General features: G+C 46.6%; 1 protein-coding gene across 2 annotated transcripts in view; it reads left to right on the top strand.

Moving 5' to 3' along the window:
* fam171a2a (family with sequence similarity 171 member A2a) overlaps positions 1 to 21497 on the top strand; it is a 311859-nt gene that overhangs the window by 188496 nt on the left and 101866 nt on the right. The window lies entirely within an intron of this gene.

Below are 21497 nucleotides of genomic sequence, written 5' to 3'. Positions count from 1 at the left end.
AACAGGTCTCTGGCGAAAGAAACACGAGTTAACGTTTCAGGCTGATGAGTTGTTGTTATTGTGTTTTGGAGCGTTGAAGTGGATAGGGCGGCACAGTGGTTAGCACTGCTGCCTCACAGCAATTCCGGCCTTGGATGACTGTTCGTGCGAAATCTGCACATTCTCCCTGTGTCTGCGTGGGTTGGTTTCCCACCAAGGTTCCGGTTTCCTCCCACAGCCCAAAGGTATGCAGATTAGGTTGATTGGCCATGCAAAATTGCCCCTTAGTGTCAGGGGGACTAGCAGGGGAAAGACATGGGGTTACGGAGTTGGGGCCTAGCTGGGATTGTTGTCTGTGCAGGCTCGATGGGCTGAATGGTCTCCTTCTGCGCTGTAGGGACTCTGATTCTATGACATGTAGCATTGTTTTCCCCCATTTATTTGTCAAATGCAGGATATCTTTGGCGAGGTTTTTGTCCATCCACAGTTGTCCTTGAGAAGATAGAGGTGAGCTGGCTCCTTGACCCTCTGCAGTGTGGTAAACGTACATTCACAGTGCTGTGAGGGAGAAATCTCCAGGATTTTGATTTTTTGTTAAATGTTTAAAGGGCAGGAGATTTTAATGTCTTGGCAACCAGACAGTTCCCTTTGGCAGTAGACAATTCCAATGAGCTTGACAGTTCAGAGCGTTTATGTACTTTTGGTGCACATTCCTGTCTAATTTTAGCAATCCCAAAAGCAGTAGCTGTTGTTGTTAATATATCTTCACAACCATACTCTGTTGTTTTACCCTTTGGGGAATAGCGGGGGGAAGTGGTGGAAGGATTTCCGAGCTGGGTATCAGCCCTTTGAACTGTGTTAAATGCTCCTTCTACAGCCAACAAGTCCTGGCGTTGGATATTCCCAAAGCTTCTGGTCCAGTGGTAGGGGGCGCTACCACTGTGCCACAAGGCTTCTTATATCAAAAGTAGTGAATGTCCAGTTTAAAACCCCCGTGTGCTACAAGGCAATTATTAAAATCATGACTGAAAGTGATAGATAAACTGGTGCAAAGAACTCGGTGAGCTGCTTTACTTTACAGATGTACACTCGCGATAAGAAGCTTCACCACATGGAGAGCTGTGGTCACAATCCCACAGACCACTGTTTGCTGGTATTTGACTAAATTAAACTCAGCTCCAGAGAGTAATTTTCCCTCCTACTCTCAGGAAGCGCTAGTTAGCACTGTTGCCTTACAGAGCCAGGGACCCGGGTACGATTTCCGGCTTGGATCACTGATTGTGCGGAGTCTGCACGTTCTCCCCGTGTCTGCGTGAGTTTCGTCCCACAGTCCGAAAGATGTGCAGGTTAAGTGCACATTCTCCCTCAGTGTACCCGAACAGGCGCCACAGTGTGGCGACTAGGGGATTTTGACAGTAACTTCATTGCGGTGTTAATGTAAGTTGACATGTGACACTAATAAATAAATAGAATAATAAAGAAGAATGTTGCTGTATGTAGTTCCATAGTTGCCTTCCCAAGTGGCTAATTTTAATGCTCAAGGGTGGGTTTTGGTGGTTATTCAATTGTGCCAATCTCTGACCCTGGCCATACCCGCCATTCACACTTATATTTTCCAGCAGGGAGCACGGGGTGCCAATTAATAAGAACTCTGACAATTCCTTCCCTGACCAACCCATGCGTAGAATCCAATTGCAGCTTTCCCCAGCATTTTAACTCATCACAGACTAAGCAGTGGGTCTCCCTGGCTGCAGTGGTTCAGTACCAAACTGGGCATTGACCTCACCAACTGATTCATCCGAGACAAGGCATTACTCATTGAAATAATTGTACCCTCTGCACATTCCCAGATGTGCTTTTGAATCAATAATGCCCTGTGATGCTTGATTACAGGCTCTCTTTGTCAGGGCTGACTGGGATGTGTATTTCAGGTCAATATTTTGCTATTGGATCTCCTTTTGTTGTCACCCTGCCTTCTCCCTGACGTGGAGCTGCCATATTTATTTATGTGGAGCTGGTCCAGCGGAAATGAGGCCCTGTCGCTAACCTGGGGCTCTGTGCACATTAGGTTTCCCGCTTCACTTAAAACTGGTTCTGACTGGAAAGAGCCTCGCTTTATCCATTAGCCACAATCGTTATTACCCAAATTAATTTTCAGGTCCCTCATCGGCTGATCCGTTCAAAAAAATGGAGCCAGTGTTCGGATTCGAGCAGTGGACCGGTTTGACCCCCTTAGGTTCTCATCGAATCCTACGGTGCAGAAGGAGGCCATTTGGCCTATCGAGTCTGCACCTACCACAATCCCACTCGGGCCCTACCCCCATAATCCCATGCATTTAGCCTAGCTAGTCCCCCTGACACTACGGGAGAATTTAGCATGACCAATCCACCTAACCCGCACATATTTGGACTGTGGGAGGAAACCGGAGCACCCGGAGGAAACCCACGCAGACACGGGGAGAACTTGCAGACTCCGCACAGACAGTGACCCAAGCCGGGAATCGAACCCGTGTCCCTGGCGCTGTGAGGCAGCAGTGCTAACCACTGTGCCACCGTGCAGGATGTCAAAATGAAACCAGGTTAAAGAAATAAAGTTTATTTATTTATTAGTCACAATTAGGCTTACATTAACACTGCAATGAAGTTGCTGTGACTATCCTCTAGTCGCCACACTCCGGCGCCTGTTCGGGTACACTGAGGGAGAATTTAGCATGGCCAATGCACCTAACCGGCACGTCTTTTGGACTGTGGGAGGAAACCGGCGCACCCGGAGGAAACCCACGCAGACACGGGGAGAGCGTGCAGAATGCGCACAGACAGTGACCCAAGCTGGGAATTGAACCTGGGTCCCTGGCGCTGTGAAGCAGCAGTGCTAACCACTGCGCTGCCCACAGGGCAGCAGGCAACATGTCGGAAACACTGAGGTCACTCCATTCAGTTGAACGTTGTTTGCTGCTTAATTTCTCTCTGCGCTGCAAAGAGTTTGTACAATATGTACACTCCACTTAATTGCTGTTTAAATCTTGCCCATTTCAGAGAGCTGGAAACAGCCTCGGGGACCTATTATGTATGAGGTCTGAGATAAGACTAATACAAGACCATGAGTTTAGTGGAGTAAACTATTCAATGGTTTATTAATATGTCTATAGAAATGTAGGCATTAAGAGCGGGAGTGGGCAATCCAGCCCTTTGATCCCTTTTAACATGATCATGGTTGACCTTATCTTGGTCTCAACTCCACTTTCCTGCCTGCTCCCCATAGCCCTTTATTCCACATTTCATCAGAAACATAGCTATCTCTTTCTCAAAGCTGTTGATTGCTTCTGCTCGCGCTGCACTCTGGGGCTGTGAGTTCCACAGCTTCACAACCCTCTGAGAGAAGTAGTTTCTCCTCATCTCAGTTTTGAACCTATCTCCTCTACATAAGAACATAAGAAATAGGAGCAGGAGTAGGCCATCTAGCCCCTCGAGCCTGCCCCGCCATTCAATAAGATCATGGCTGATCTGATGTGGATCAGTACCACTTACCCGCCTGATCCCCATAACCCTTAATTCCCTTACCGATCAGGAATCCATCCATCCGTGCTTTAAACATATTCAGCGAGGTAGCCTCCACCACCTCAGTGGGCAGAGAATTCCAGAGATTCACCACCCTCTGGGAGAAGTTGTTCCTCCTCAACTCTGTCTTAAACCGACCCCCCTTTATTTTGAGGCTGTGTCCTCTAGTTTTAACTTCCTTACTAAGTGGAAAGAATCTCTCCGCCTCCACCCTATCCAGCCCCCGCATTATCTTATAAGTCTCCATAAGATCCCCCCTCATCCTTCTAAACTCCAACGAGTACAAACCCAATCTCCTCAGCCTCTCCTCATAATCCAAACCCCTCATCTCCGGTATCAACCTGGTGAACCTTCTCTGCACTCCCTCCAATGCCAATATATCCTTCCTCATATAAGGGGACCAATACTGCACACAGTATTCCAGCTGCGGCCTCACCAATGCCCTGTACAGGTGCATCAAGACATCCCTGCTTTTATATTCTATCCCCTCGCAATATAGGCCAACATCCCATTTGCCTTCTTGATCACCTGTTGTACCTGCAGACTGGGCTTTTGCGTCTCATGCACAAGGACCCCCAGGTCCCTTTGCACGGTAGCATGTTTTAATTTGTTTCCATTGAGATAGTAATCCCATTTGTTATTATTTCCTCCAAAGTGTATAACCTCGCATTTCTCAACGTTATACTCCATTTGCCATATCCTCGCCCACTCACTCAGCCTGTCCAAATCTCTCTGCAGATCTTCTCCGTCCTCCACACGATTCACTTTTCCACTTATCTTTGTGTCGTCTGCAAACTTCGTTACCCTACACTCCGTCCCCTCCTCCAGATCATCTATATAAATGGTAAATAGTTGCGGCCCGAGTACCGATCCCTGCGGCACGCCACTAGTTACCTTCCTCCAACCGGAAAAACACCCATTTATTCCGACTCTTTGCTTCCTGTCGGATAGCCAGTCCCCAATCCACTTTAACACACTACCCCCAACTCCGTGTGCCCTAATCTTCTTCAGCAGCCTTTTATGGGGCACCCTATCAAATGCCTTTTGGAAATCCAAAAACACCGCATCCACTGGCTCTCCTCCATCAACCGCCCTAGTCACATCTTCATAAAAATCCAACATGTTCATCAAGCACGACTTTCCCCTCATGAATCCATGCTTCATATTTATGACCTCTTGTTTTAGACTGTCCCACAAGGGAGAGCGTCTGTTCAATATCCATCTTATCAATCCCCTTTAGCATTTTATATATCTTGATCAGATCCCTCTTCGGTCTTCTGAACTCCAGTGAGTTCAAGCCCAAGACTAGCTAGGCAAGCCTCACTCAAGGCAGAGCTTGAGTCCTGGGACACCTGACCCATTCTCTTAAAGGGGCATGCCCCAACTTATGTAACAGGACCACGATGGGGGTGGATTGGGCGGAATGGGATGGAGGAGATTTGCAGGACATCAAGTTAATCAGTACTTTGCCTTACACGCTTTGTTACAATCTGAAGATTACACAGCGTCACCACATTGGTGGCTGTGTCTACTACTAAACGAGCTTTTACATTTTCTTTTGAGAGCTCAAATAAAATTAACGCTACCAAAAACATCCCACCACCGAGGAGCGCACAAACGTTTCCCAGGAGAACCGACATTAAACTGTATTTATGGAACAGGCTGTCCCACCAACTGCAACCTTTCTTCATGGTGAAATACTGTCCTGTGAATAATAGACCATCTCGGCTGAGTGGTGTGACAACGTCATGGTGTGGAGATGCCGGCGTTGGACTGGGGTAAACACAGTAAGAAGTTTAACAACACCAGGTTAAAGTCCAACAGGTTTATTTGGTGTGGCTTTTGCTACCAAATAAACCTATTGGACTTTAACCTGGTGTTGTTAAACTTCTTACTGGTGTGACAACAGCACCTTGCATTTATATAGCCCCTCTGAAATAGTACAAATATGTCAGGTCGCTTGGCATCACCTGACACCGAGGCACGCAAAGAGATATTGGAAGAGGTGACCACAAACCTGGTCAAAGGGATTGGTTTTAAGGAGCTACTTAAAGAATGAGAGAGTGGTAGGGAGATGAAGAGAGGAAATCCCGGAGCTCTGGGCCTTGGGAGCTGAAGGCATGGCCAGCAATAGTGGGCCAGAGTGTGTATGGACTAGTGTGGCATCCTGCATTATATCCCAGGCTGCAAAGGAAATCTGACCAGGCTGCCTTGACTATGATGACTTTGTGAATGCAGAGATGATGATGCTTGAATGCAGGATCAATCTTCCTTCAAACATTGTCGTCCCTCACTCCGCCCCCTTCAAACTGTGTTGCTGCTGCACAATTGAAATTGTCTCTTAATCCATCTTACAAACATAGAAACATCGAACAGTACAGCACAGTACAGGCCCTTCGGCCCTCGATGTTGTGCCGAGCTTTATCCGAAACCAAGATCAAGCTATCCCACTCCCTATCATCCTGGTGTGCTCCATGTGCCTATCCAATAACCGCTTGAAAGTTCCTAAAGTGTCCGACTCCACTATCACAGCAGGCAGCCCATTCCACACCCCAACCACTCTCTGAGTAAAGAACCTACCTCAGACATCCCTCCTATATCACCCTCCATGAACCTTATAGTCATGCCCCCTAGTAACAGCTACATCCACCCGAGGAAATAGACTCTGAATGTCCACTCTATCCATCCCCTTCATCATCTTATAAACCTCTATTAAGTTGCCTCTCATCCACCTCCGCTCTAAAGAGAAAAGCCCTAGCTCCCTCAACCTTTCCTCATAAGACCTACCCTCCAAACCAGGCAGGATCCTGGTAAATCTCCTTTCTGGATAGGAAACACAGCATTTGCTAATACTAGTGTATGAAAAGTTTTGGTGCTGCTTATTAGATAATTTCTAGAGGGTAGCTCCTGTGTAGACTACCAGAGATATGCAGCAGTGAGTGAGGGGAACATCCCATTTTCATATAAACACTAGAAACGGTAGTGTGAGGTGGCGATAACGTTAAATAGAGTATCAGGATTTGCAACACCATCGAATGCTAAAATCTGTGGTTAATACCAATGTATTGTATCATTGGATAGCAATTGTGGTCGAAGAGCCAGATGTCTGGAAGCACTGGGAGTGGTAGCACAAAATCAGAAACTTGTGTAAAGAAGGATCCCTGATACGGTGGGTAGAACCCTGGTGTCTGTGAGGATGTTCCATATTCCAGGAGCAACAGTTGGTCCCATTGCCTGCCAATGTAGGAATGGTACTGTAGCATCTCGAAATAGGGTCCTAGAGATGGGCAGGAAACTGGATCCTGAGAACAGTGAGAGAGGGAATTATTGAAAATGAAAGTGTAGAATATAAAGGTAGTGGAAAGTGATGTCCAACCTGAAAGCACGGGAGCAATGCAGAGAAATGCTGGAGAAACGGATGGGATGCTATGATCTGGGAAACTATGGAAAGGGAATTCTTGGCTGTGGAACCATTGGGAAGGATTTTGCTGGAATCGGGAACGTTGATAGGGGGCCTCATGATTTCCTCGCTGAGTCCTGATAATATTTCATATTCAAATATATATCCAGTTCCTTTTTGAAAGTTACTGCAGTAAATGCTGCCACCACTTTTTCAGACATTCTACATTATAACAACTGGTTAAGTGGATTCTCCTCCAATGCCCAGGGTTCTTCTGCCAATGATTTTAAATCTGTGCTTTCTGGTTACTGGTTCTCCTGCTAGTGAAACACCTGATGCAAAAAAAACTCTAATTGGTGACTGCCTCTGCTGTCACCAATCCGGTCCAATAAAAGGATATTGAAGGATCATGATTATATTGAATGCAAGATACTGCAGATGATGGAAATCAGAAATAAAAACATAAAATTATGGGAAAGCTGCAGGTCTGGTGACATCTGTGGGGAGAGAACGAGTCCAATGATTTTTCTCTCTTCCATACCTGTTGCCAGACCTGCATTTTGAGCATTTCCTGATTTCTTATTTAATGGTGTTGCCCTAACTTTCTATAAAATCGTATAAACATTTTACGATCATGGAAGAATGACCATTTTTCCACCCCATTCCCAGCCATACAAAACTCACACAGGGACGGATGTTCATGAATTATTAAATCACTTTGTTTCAGTGTACCATGTGTAAAAAGAATGATTGTAACTAAGAAGGAGGCCATTGGGCCCAATGAGTCTGCATCAACCACAATCCCACCCAGGCCCTATCCCCATAACCTCACGCATTTACCCTAGCTAGCTGCCCTGACACTAAGGGTCAATTTAGCATGACCAGCCAACCGAACCCACGCATCTTTGAAGTGTGGGAGGAAACCAGAGGAAACCCACGCAGACACGGGGAGAAAGTGCAAACTCCACACAGACAGTCACCCGAGGCTGGAATCAAACCTGGGTGCCTGGCACTGTGAGGCAGCAATGCTAATCACTGTGCCACCGTGCCACCCTTCTGGTTACTAGTAGCAGTATCCTGGACATTAATCCTGAATTCCTGGAGACTCCAGGACAATTCTATTTTATTAGCAGCACCAGTGGGATTTCAGACCAGCCCACACCCACTGCTAGCCTGAAATGGGTAAAATCGGGCTTTATGCATAACTGGCAGACAAAAATCACCTTCACTCCAATGTGACTGAAGGGGGATTTGATCTGTCTTATGTGCAGCCTTTGAGCTAACATTCAGTTTTGTCCAATCGCTGAGAATGTGAATCTCACCTTCATCCTCCTCTCTGACCTCAGCATTTTTCGAGATCTCCCCACTTTCTTTAGAATTAGGTGTTCCAAGAAGTCGATCCGTTGTTCTTGTGTTTTCTTCTCATTGTACTCTTGCCGCAGTTGATCCAGTCTTTTTCTTGATTTCATGGAATTAAAATCGTGGAAATTACGTGGAATTAAAATCCCAAAGGACCTTTTCCATTGTCAGTTGTGACATTCTTTTAAATCAGTCATTTTTACGCGCTCACAATCAAACTGGAAAGTGTTTGCTAATTGAAGGAGGTGACTCTAATCTCGCGTCCCAGTTAATGTGTCAGTATGAGTGTGAGCTGTTGCTGCCCCTCACATCTCCGCAGACAACTTGTCCTTCAAAGACATTCAACTATTTTGCTGCTTGCCTCAGGGCAATGGCCTTGGGGAGTCTCGGTTGGGTGTGTGTTGAGGGTCGGGGGGGGGGAGTCAGAACAGAGAGCAAAGGGTGGGGGAGGGTCTGACTGTGGACATCAGGAGTAAACACAGTAAGAAGTTTAACAACACCAGGTTAAAGTCCAACAGGTTTATTTGGTAGCAAAACCAAATAAACCTGTTGGACTTTAACCTGGTGTTGTTAAACTTCTTACTGTGTTTACCCCAGTCCAACGCCGGCATCTCCACATCATGACATCAGGAGTGCCATGGGTTCTGGAGGAACCTAACTGCTCCTCATTTAAAGAAATGTGCTTGCTTGCTTGCTTTCTGGCCTGTAGGGTTGATCTACATTGGGTAGAGCAAGCCCAGTGCTGACCCCGCATAGGGCAACCAGCTATCCTGAGAGGTCCTAAATTAAGAGTTAGGCTCCTCATGAGCGCATACGCAAGGAGGCCTAACACTTGTCTTAGGCGAGCGAGCACTCCAGATGCATGAAAAATATTTGAGGCCAACATGGCATCTGAGGTTTTTCAGGGGTTCCTGGGTGAAAGGACATAGCCTCGTGAAATTGTTCGCTTCCTGTAATGATTTTAATCAGGCAATTGAGTTGGCCTGCTTGAATATGAACTCCCTGATTAAGGGCCAAATTGATGGTCCAATAGAGAGCCCCATGCTCTGTATGTAAACAGGAATGTCAGTTCCTCTGTCACTCCGGATGTAGACTGCATACAGAGAGCACTCTATAGTGTTGTCGGATCTTGTAAATAAAGGAATTTTGGTGAAGGGACTTCTGCCTCCGAGGATCTATTACACTTCCCCTCCCAACCACCCCCACCCACCCCATTTTCCATCTAGAAAATGAGCACATCGCTGTCCAGCTTCTACTCCCACAGTCTGATCGGACTGAGACCAGTGCAGGAACAGCAAGGGAGCCAGGGCTTTGCATCGAAGGCACTCGAGCCTCTCAGCCAAGTCCAGTTGCCATGGTAATAATTGCAGAGGGGACAGGTGCATGTGACAAAATGGACAAGCGGGTTTTATGGGGTTGCTTCCTCACACGCAGCATTGAAATGTTATTCGGTGCAGAGAACTATTTTTAAGCAGGCCAGTTGCTGCTGGGGACTGCCTCGAGGTATTTCAGTGACATGACAGATGTGCCTGGAGTCACAAAGGATTTCGGCTCCTCAGAGAAAGCTGTCAAGTGGCCGGATTAGCACTCACCCCCACTCAGTGTATACATCGATGAGGTAAACACTACGAGTATTGTCTGGAATGTAAGGGAGGTGGAGGATTACTGAAGATTTTGTAGATCCTTTCAACCTTCCCCACCCTGCTCCATTTAATTGCGATAGGGAGCGTGTTACATATTTGTGAAAGAACAGTGAAACCTTAGCAGGCTGATCCAGGAAATTCAAGGAATGAGTGGATTGGGTGGGGTGGATTCCCCGGATATTCTGCACCATTTGTGATTCCTGACTTTTGGATTAATAGTCAAAAATAAAGCTGGAGTATTCCCTTTAAAGGCCAATACTATTTTGTTAAGATGGTTGCACACACACACATTCAGATTCCTGGAACTGTGGAAGCAGCAAGAGATGTGGACTCCCTTCTGGGTACCTGCCCAAGTCTTCATCGAACCTCACTGCTTCTTAACAGAGCTTGGTATCCCAGAACTGCCAGCTCTGTTCCTGGCACTCATCATCCTCCCATCAGGATCCATGTACCAACAAAATCTCAGGGCCTTGCGCCTCCCATGTTCCATTCCTTGACGTGGAGATGCCGACGTTGGACTGGGGTAGGCACAGTATGCATCTTTGTAGAAACTTGACATTCCTTGTCATTCCTTGACATTGGCTTAAACATCTGACAGCATGTGACTTCCAATAACTGAATGAGCTAAACAGAGTCTTCGGGCGGGATTTTCCAGCTCTGCTGATCCCAAGGCCACCTGAGGTCAATGGATCTTAGCATGGTCCACATCCCGCCCTCTACAATTCCCGTTATGGGTGGGACAGGAAAATTCCACCCTTAATGTGTATCTTTACAAGCACGATGTGGCCATAGATTAGAACAAAGAACAAAGAAAATTACAGCACAGGAACAGGCCCTTCAGCCCTCCAAGCCTGCACCGAGCATGCTGCCTGACTTAACTAAAACCCCCTACCCTTCCGGGGACCCTATCCCTCTATTCCCATTCTAAAAGAACAAGAATTATAGAATGAATTAGGGTGGCACAGTGCCACAGTGATTAGCACAGCTGCCTCACAGCGCCAGGGACCCGGGTTCGATTCTGGCCTTGGATGACTGTCTGTGCGGAGTCTGCACATTCTCACCATGTCTGCGTAGGTTTCCTCTGGGTGGCTCCGGTTTCCTTCCACAGTCCAGGGCATGGGTGAGATACTCTTGTCAAAGAGTCGGTGCAGACTCGATGGGCCGAATGGCCTTATTTTGCACAATAGGGATTCTATTCTATGATACGGTCAGAGGAAGACCATTTGGCCCATTGTGCTTGTGAAAGGGTTAATGACCTGTGAAAGCATGCTTAAATAACACAAGTCCATAAATAGAAAGTGACTAGTTAAACAAATGTCTAAGTGAGCGTACTTATGACAGTAAATCTGATATGTCATTCTTTGTAGCAGATCTGCAGCTATTCATCAGATTGTGTACCTCCAGGTGAATATGAATGAAAACTCTAGTATGCTTAAGAAATAACTTCTTACAGAACTCGAGTATGACAGATGTCTTCTGGATTACCTTTCTTTGATTGATGGATTGAACAATCCAATTCAGTCTACTCCCCAAACATCATTCTCCATTTGAATATCATGAGCCCAGATACCCTTTCCACTGGGCGCAATTGGTCTGGGGCAGTCTTTCAGGAAGAAAATTTGGACTAACAATTCATTAATGCTCATTTGTGCTAACACCCCAAGATCAGTTTTACCCCCCTCTAATGGGTGGAACCTTGTGCTCCCACTGGTGGCCAGCCAGGATGTTAGGGCTTGGGCTCACCACCTTCCTGTCTCTGCACAAATTAAGTTCTGGGTGGGAAGGTCCATCTGGACTCGAAACGTCAGCTCTTTTCTCTCCTTACAGATGCTGCCAGATCTGCTGAGATTTTCCAACATTCTCTCTTTTGGTCCTTGCTTGTTCCAAAAACCAAATTCAAAATCCAACTGAATCCAATTCAAGGTCCCTATAAGAGATACAAACAAGATCCAATCTGAGTTTTCAGGTGGCCAGATCACCAAAAACCTGTCCTGGTGCCTCCATGCAGATGCTATAGTTAAGAAAGCCCATCAACGCCTCTACTTTCTCAGAAGACTAAGGAAATTTGGCATGTCCGCTACAACTCGCCCCAACTTCTATAGATGCACCTAGAAAGCATTCTTTCTGGTTGTATCACAGCTTGGTATGGCTCCTGCTCTGCCCAAGACCGCAAGGGCCATGAGTGTCGCCCAGTCCCATCACACAAACCAGCCTCCCATCCATTGACACTGTCTACACTTCCAGCTGCCTCGGCAAAGCAGCCAGCATAATCAAGGATCCCACACTCCCCGGACATACTCTCTTCCACCTCCTTCCGTTGGGAAAAAGATTCAAAAGTCTGAGACCATGTACCAACTGACTCAAAAACAGCTTCTTCCCTGCTACCATCAGACATTTGAATGGACCTACCTTGCTTTAAGTTGATCTTTCTCTACACCCTAGCTATAAGAACATAAGAAATAGGAGCAGGAGTAGGCCATCTAGCCCTCGAGCCTGCCCCGCCATTCAATAAGATCATGGCTGATCCACTTCATTCTCCACCGTCTCCTTTCGTTCTCTATGTACTTTGTCTGTATAGTGCGCAGGAAATAATACTTTTCACTGTATATTATTCCATGTGACAATAATAAATCAAATCAAATAAGGCATTGCACCCCATCATGGGCTTGTTCTGACGCTTGATCTTAGGCCGAGAGGCTTAAGAAATATGATTGCCGGATTATGCAGCTAGAAAAGTTGACGGAATCATAGACAAGGTGCTGTCCTGGCCTTTGTGCTGAGTGGTGTATCCCCGGTGTGTGTATTGATGTGTGTCTGCTTCCCTCAGTTGCCTGGCTCGCCAGTGTAGTCAGTGAGCATCATGAGGCCAGTTAGAGCCAACCTGTCCCCACCAACGAGGATGCGATTTCTGCTGTGGGAGTCACAGCGTAAGCAGCAGGAGAAAGGGGACTCTTATTAAGAAGGCGGATCGAGAGCAAATCTAACATTTCTGCTGTTCCACATTAGCCAGTTGCCCTGGTAACAGAACCGTTTTAGATGCTGTGTACCTTCAGTCTGAGGCCTGTTGATTGTGATGTAGGATCTGTCTGCAAAGACATGGTTCCAACTGCGCTGACAATAGCCTTCAGAGCTGCTCCTCACGTTCTGTTAATAACTGTTATTATGTCATTCTAACTGTGCAGCGCATCTGATGTTTATGTCTTTATTCAGAGAAAGCCACTCCGCTGCTGTTTGAGGTGGGGCACAGAAGTGGCGATACAGAGCAAAATTCTGGATTTTGGAGCTTTTTTTTAAGGCTGAATGTAAATTATTATCAATGAAAGGGTTAAGGAGAGTCAGGTTTGGTTTTAATAAATGTCTCATTGTGATTCTATCATAAGACTGTGATGTTTACTGTCAGATGCTTCGGTATAAAGACAGTCGGGCCATCTCTCGCTGGGGTGGGCTGTGATTATTATAATTATCATTAGCAGCAGCAGCTTATAGTCCATATATAGCTGAGCGATCCAGGAGTAAGGAGAGAATTATATTCATAGAATCCCTACAGTGCAGAAGGAGGCCATTTGGCCCATGAAGACTGCACCGACTCTCCGACAGAGCATCCCAGACCCTATCCCCGTAACCCCACGTATTTACCCCGTTAATCCTCCTAACCTACACATCTTGGGACACTAAGGGGCAATTTAGCATGGCCAATCCACCTAACCTGCACATCTTTGGACTGTGAGAAGAAACCGGAGCACCCGGAGGAAACCCACGCAGACACAGGGAGAACGTACAAACTCTACACAGACAGTGACCCCCCCCCAAGGCTGGAATTGAACCTGGGACCCTGGCGCTGTGAGGCTGCAGTGTTAATTAGCATCATAGGATCCCTACAGTGCAGAAGGAGGCCATTTGGCCCATCGAGATTGCACCGACAATAATCCAACCCGGGCCCTATCCCCGTAACATCACACATAGAACATAGAACATTACAGCGCAGAACAGGCCCTTCGGCCCACGATGTTGCACCGACCAGTTAAAAAAAAAAACTGTGACCCTCCAACCTAAACCAATTTCTTTTCGTCCATGAACCTATCTACGGATCTCTTAAACGCCCCCAAACTAGGCGCATTTACTACTGATGCTGGCAGGGCATTCCAATCCCTCACCACCCTCTGGGTAAAGAACCTACCCCTGACATCGGTTCTATAACTACCCCCCTCAATTTAAAGCCATGCCCCCTCGTGCTGGATTTCTCCATCAGAGGAAAAAGGCTATCACTATCCACCCTATCTAAACCTCTAATCATCTTATATGTTTCAATAAGATCCCCTCTTAGCCGCCGCCTTTCCAGCGAAAACAATCCCAAATCCCTCAGCCTCTCCTCATAGGATCTCCCCTCCATACCAGGCAACATCCTGGTAAACCTCCTCTGCACCCTCTCCAAAGCCTCCACATCCTTCCTGTAATGTGGGGACCAGAACTGCACACAGTACTCCAAGTGCGGCCGCACCAGAGTTGTGTACAGTTGCAACATAACGCTACGACTCCTAAATTCAATCCCCCTACCAATAAACGCCAAGACACCATATGCCTTCTTAACAACCTTATCTACTTGATTCCCAACTTTCAGGGATCTATGCACACATACACCTAGATCCCTCTGCTCCTCCACACTATTCAAAGTCCTCCCGTTAGCCCTATACTCAACACATCTGTTATTCCTACCAAAGTGAATTACCTCACACTTCTCCGCATTAAACTCCATCCGCCACCTCTCGGCCCAACTTTGCAACCTGTCTAAGTCTTCCTGCAAACTACGACACCCTTCCTCACTGTCTACCACACCACCGACTTTGGTGTCATCAGCAAATTTGCTAATCCACCCAACTATACCCTCATCCAGATCATTAATAAATATTACAAACAGCAGTGGCCCCAAAACAGATCCCTGAGGTACACCACTTGTAACCGCACTCCATGATGAATATTTACTATCAACCACCACCCTCTGTTTCCTATCCGCTAGCCAATTCCTGATCCAATTTCCTAGATCACCCCCAATCCCATACATCTGCATTTTCTGCAGAAGCCTACCATGGTGAACCTTATCAAACGCCTTACTAAAATCCATATATACCACGTCCACTGCCTTGCCCCCATCCACCTCCTTGGTCACTTTCTCAAAAAACTCAATAAGGTTAGTAAGGCACGACCTACCTGCCACAAAACCATGCTGACTATCACCTATCAATTCATTACTCTCCAAATAACTATAAATCCTATCCCTTATAATTTTTTCCAACATCTTGCCGACAACAGAAGTGAGACTCACCGGTCTATAATTCCCGGGGAAGTCTCTGTTCCCCTTCTTAAACAATGGGACAACATTCGCTAACCTCCAATCTTCCGGTACTATACCAGAGGCCAACGACGACCTGAAGATCAGAGCCAGAGGCTCTGCAATCACTTCTCTTGCCTCCCAGAGAATCCTTGGATAAATCCCATCCGGACCAGGGGATTTATCTATTTTCAGACCCTCCAGAATATCCTGCACATCCTCCTTATCAACTGTAATACTGTCTATTCTACTCCCTTGCAACCCAGTGTCCTCCTCAGCTATATTCATGTCCCCTTGCGTGAACACCGAAGAGAAATATTGGTTCAATGCTTCACCAATCTCCTCCGGTTCCACACATAACTTCCCTCTGCCATCTATAACTGGCCCTAAACTTGCCCTAACCAACCTTCTGTTCTTGACATACCTATAGAACGCCTTAGGATTCTCTTTAACCCTATCCGCCAAAGTCTTCTCATGTCCCCTTTTAGCCCTTCTAAGCTCGCTCTTCAACTCCCTCTTAGCCAATCTAAAGCTTTCTAGTGCACTACCCGAGTGCTCACGTCTCATCCGAACATAAGCCTCCTTTTTCTTTTTAACCAACAAAGAAACTTTTTTGGTGCACCACGGTTCCCTAGCCCTACCAATTCCTCCTTGCCTGACAGGGACATACCTATCACAGACTCGCAGTAGCTGCTCCTTGAAAAAACTCCACATGTCGGACGTTCCCAGTCCCTGTAATCTCCTAGTCCAACCTATGTTTCCTAATTCTCTCCTAATAGCCTCATAATTACCCTTCCCCCAGCTAAAACCACTGGCCCGAGGTTCATGCCTATCCCTTTCCATCACTAAGGTGAACGTAACCGAATTGTCGTCACTATCACCAAAATGCACACCAACTTCCAAGTCTAGCACCTGGTCTGGCTCATTTCCCAGCACCAGATCCAATATAGCCTCACCTCTAGTTGGCCTGTCTACATACTGAGTCAAAAAACCTTCCTGCACGCTTTGAACAAAAACTGACCCCTCTAACGAGCTAGAGCTATAACAATTCCAGTCAATATTAGTCAAGTTAAAATCCCCCATAACAATTGCCCTATTACTTTCACTCCTAAGCAGGATTGACTCCGCAATCCTTTCCTCAACCTCTCTAGAACTTTTAGGAGGTCTATAAAAGACTCCCAACAGGGTGACCTCTCCTCTCCTATTTCTAATCTCCGCCCATACTACCTCAACAGATAAGTCCTCATCAAACCTCCTCTCTGACACTGTGATACAATCTCTGACCAATAATGCTACCCCTCCCCCTCTTCTACCTCCTTCCCTACTTCGACTAAAACATTTGAACCCCGGGACCTGCAGCATCCATTCCTAAAACATTCATTCCCTCCACCACCAGCGCACTAAGAGTCACAGGTGGACAGAGTGGTGAAGAAGGCATTCGGCATGCTTGGTTTCATCGGTCAGAACATTGAATACAGGAGTTGAACATCTTGTTGAAGTTGTACAAGACATTGGTAAGGCCACTCTTGGAATACTGTGTGCAATTCTTGTCACCCTATTATAGAAAGGATATTATTAAACTAGAAAGAGTGCAGAAAAGGTTTACTAGGATGCTACCAGGACTTGATGGATTGAGTTATAAAGAGAGGTTGCATAGACTGGGACTTTTTTCTCTGGAGCGTAGGAGGCTGAGGGGTGATCTTATAGAGGTCTATAAAATAATGAGGGGCACAGATCAGATAGATAGTCATTATTTTTTCCCAAAGGTAGGGGAGTCTAAAACTAGAAGGCATAGGTTTAAGGTGAGAGGGGAGAGATACAAAAGTGTCCAGAGGGGCAATTTTTTCACACAGAGGGTGGTGAATGTCTGGAACAAGCTGCCAGAGGTAGTAGTAGAGGCGGGTACAATTTTGTCTTTTAAAAAGCATTTAGATAGTTACATCGGTACGATGGGTATAGAGGGATATGGGCCAAATGCGGGCAATTGGGATTAGCTTAGTGTTTTTTTTTTAAAAAAAGGGCGGCATGGACAAGTTGAGCCAAAGGGCCTGTTTCCATGCTGTAAATCTCTATGACTCTATGACTATGGGGCAATTTAGCATGACCAATCCACCTAACCCACACATCTTTGCACTGCGGGAGGAAACCAGAGCACCCGGAAGAAACCAGAGCACCCGAAGGAAACCCACACTTGGCAATGGAAGGATGTGCAAACTCCACACAGTCACCTGAGACTGGAATTGAACCTGGGCCCCTGACACTGAGAGGCAGCAGCACTAACACTATGCCATAGTGCCGCCCTCCACTCCACTCCAAGAATGTTATCCTCTCTAGCTCACAGCAGCAGGAATTTCTAACTGGTTAACGAAGAACATAGGAACAGGAGTAGGACATTTAGCATGGCCAATCCACCTAACCCACACATGTTTGGAGTGTGGGAGGAAACCGGAGCACTCGAAGAAAACCCACGCAGACACGGGGACAATGTGCAAACTCCACACATCTGAGGCCGTAATTGAACCCTGGGTCCCTGGCACAGAGAGGCAGCAGTGCGAACCACTGTGCCACCGTGCCATCCACAAGAGATAAACTATCTTGAGATGGAACTCCACACTGGTCGCAGCAGTGGAGCGGTTACCTCTGCAGCAGGCGTGACCATAGTCAGCAGTGTTGCTCAGAAAAGCAGCAACAGGCTTTTCACTTGTCTCCTGACTTGAAACAATCGCTGGAAATTCACCGAGAATGTTTCCACTCCTTGGCTTCTGGTTTGGAAAAAGCCTTGAAGGTTTGGATCCCTACAGAAGTTGGTGGTTAAATGAACCCACAATGCTTGGCACAGTGCAAAACTTGATTAATCAGAAATGCCACCTTCTGGTTGATGTGGACTTATCTGATCCCAGTCAGGAGAGTAAGTGAGGTGCCACAGCTGTCCTCAGTACCACTGGGTGTGGTGGGATGAAAACCCAATGGAAGTTGCTGTTTCTGCCCCAGTAACATGGTGGAAAACGTATGGGTGAGGCAGGGAGAGTTGATGAAGATGGGAATAAGCACAGCTAACCCCACTCTTCCTGTCGCATCTTTCATATGAAAGAGCATGGTGGCACAGTGGTTAGCACTGCTGCCTCACAGCGCCAGAGACCCGGGTTCAATTCCAGCCTCGAGTCACTGTCTGTGTGGAATTTGTTCTCCCCGTGTCTGCGTGGGTTTCCTCCGGGTGCTCCGGTTTCCTCCCACAGCACAAAGATGTACGGATTAGGTTGATTGGTCCTCGTATCAGGGGATTAGCAGGGTAACTAGGGTTACTGGAATAGGGTCTATCTGGGATTGTGGTTGGTGCAGACTCAATGGGCCGAATGGCCTCCTTCTGCACTGTAGGGTTTCTACGATACTTTTATGATATCCCCTTGGCAACGTTACCGCAGTGGGGAGTGCAGATTTGGGGAATGTCCTGAGTATGTGCCCGGGCCTTAAGGACAGGACTAAGTATAGATGGCTAAAGGCAGAGTTAGAAAACTGGGGAAGATTTTCTAGATAGGGAGGAAGAGAGGAATAAGGTGCATGATTGGCACATCCTGTATCATTGTTAGGATGGGCAAAATCTTCGCAAAAAATGGCGTTTTCTCCCAGACTCGACCAGTCGGGTTGGATTGGGAGTGGGGATCGGAATAGGGGGGTTGGGGGGCGTGGGGGGATTGTGTGTGTGTGTGTGCAAGAGTGGGTCTGGCTGTTCAAATAGTTACTCTGGCGTTAGAGTAACTCTTTTTTTTCCCTTCCAACTCTTTCAGAGTAACTATCAGGGTACGACTGACGGAACCATCTGAAATTAGTGATTTAAATTGCTTTGTGGGATGCATCCCAGCCAGCACAGTTGTCCGGGGGAAGTTAACCCTTCTGAACAATTACTGGCCAAACCCTTATGTGGGAACCTCTTAGAGGGATTCCCCAGACCATCTTTGGGGTACCCCCCAAATGCGAAGCTGGGGAAACCGGGAAGTTATGGGCCACAGACTTCCATCAGTCCTTCCTGATCTTTTGCAGTTCCGGCACTGTCGAATGGGTCTGTTGGACAGAATCTGATCCTAATTTCCAAGAATCCTTGTGGATTTCTCATTGAAACACCATCAACAATATTTGCATAGCGTCTATAATGTGACAAAATGCCCCAAAGAGACATAATCAGAAAAAAATGACTGCCAAGCCACCTAAAGATATATTTGGACAAATGAGCAAAAATCTGGTTTTAAAGGAGCATCTAAAAGGGGGAGAGTAAAGAAAGTATTAATCACGGAACTTCCGAGATTAGAGTCTAGGCAGAGCATACATCATCAGAAAGGGAGCACTTCAGATTATAAATAGCAGCCATGCTATATTTAACTAGTTTTTTAAAAATTGCCAAATCAGAGAACAAGTTGCCACTAGTGGTTACTTTGTACGATGGAGTAAATATCCTTCAGCTTCCATTTAGATTTGCGTAACTCTCTGATCACTTTATTAAATACATGTCCTGATGTGTAGTTGCCTGGTGAAAAATCTCTCCTTTGCCTTAAGAAACAGTGATAACCCTGCCCATCTCTCATTCACATTCCTTCAGTCAGGGTTGCGTTTGGCAAATGGAACCTTGTGTACTTGCAGCACTGACCTCTGCCCTTCTCCAGTGTTCCTGGTTATCAAGAACCCAAGGCACAAAGGGCAGAGGTCACAGGGCATAAGCTGTGCATGCCACAGACTTGATCCAACTGTGAAATGTGAAATCTCTAAAGAATGAACACTGGCCAACTTGTTTCTCTTCACGCATACTGGTTTCGGACTGTTAGGAACAGGAAAAGCCCATGAGGCTTTTTGTAGCTTAACTCTACTTCACCACCCACTCGCCATGCACCTTGCTTCCTTTGGTCAATAGACATCGTTATCTGAACCTTTTATCAAAACAGTGACAACCTCAATGACCTTCTCTGTCAACATATTCCACAAATCAGAAGAAGGGGAAATGTGTTAGTCGATTTCCAACAATTCCAGAATTCCAATGTACTGAGCGGAATGCAGGACTGAGGACTTGCTGCGTTTTCTGTGCGTGTTGTGTACGTATTTACCATTATGACTGGTGAATGTGGGCTCAGGCATCTTCCAGGACGACCTTTTCTATCCACTGCAGCTCCTGTCACTGCAGGGGCGAGAAAGCTGTCAGCCAATTAGATGGGGAAGTCTTCCTGCAGCCAATTGGCCTTCACTCAAGTGTAAAATGGGGTGTGGGACACTCGGAAAGGGCGGGGATGTGTTCTCCACGGACTCTTTGGATGGCGAAAAGGGAGATCCAGCCACATGAAACGTCAACAATGGAGCATCCACAGCACTTTGGAGTAGAGAATTCCACAGATTTGTAACCTTTTGACAGCAATTATGTTCATTAGCAATCTGCCCAAACCTTGATTGGTTAACAACTATCTTTACATAAAACCAAATTGGTTCACATTGGTCAGCGTTACTAATCATTAATTATGATGCCACCCTAATTTGCGGGTTGGGCACTGGGCACCAACTCCCACCGAAAACATGCCTGGTAGGGGCACGTAAAATCCAGCCCTGTGTCTTTGTGTGCTCTTAGTTATTTACCTTAAGTCTTTGCTGTCCTGCCTTTGTCCGTCACCCACACTTTCTAACAATGCATGAACCTAATGCCTCCAAAGCCGTGTAACTGGCGCTATATGGGGAGGCAATGGCCTATGGTAGTAAGTTACGCTCATTTATTAGTGTCACAAGTAGGCTTACATTAACACTGCAGTGAAGTTACTGTGAAAATCCCCTAGTCGCCACGCTCTGGCGCCTGTTCGGGTACACTGAGGGAGAATTTAGCATGGTCTTTCAGACTGGGAGGAAACTGGAGCACCCGGAGGAAACCCACGCAGACACGGGGAGAACGTGCAGACTCCGCACAGACAGTGACCCAAGCCAGGAGTCGAACCCAGGTCCCTGGTGCTGTGTAACCGTTGTGCCGCCGTGCTGCCCAGAATCGCTAGACTATTAATCCAGAAACTCAGCTAATGTTCTGGGGACCCGGGTTCGAATCCCACTACGGCAGATGGTGGAATTCGAATTCAACGAAAAAAATCTGGAATTAAGAATCTACTGATGACCATGCAACCATTGTCGATTGTCAGAAAAATCCATCTGGTTCATTAATGTCCTTTAGGGAAGGAAATCTGCCGTCCTTACCTGGTCTGGCCTACATGTGACT

This window comes from Mustelus asterias, chromosome 11, assembly GCF_964213995.1.
Source record: "Mustelus asterias chromosome 11, sMusAst1.hap1.1, whole genome shotgun sequence".
NCBI classification, from domain to species: Eukaryota; Metazoa; Chordata; class Chondrichthyes; order Carcharhiniformes; family Triakidae; genus Mustelus; species Mustelus asterias.
Note: the sequence above shows the minus strand (reverse complement) of the source record. Positions and strands in the feature narration are given on the sequence as shown.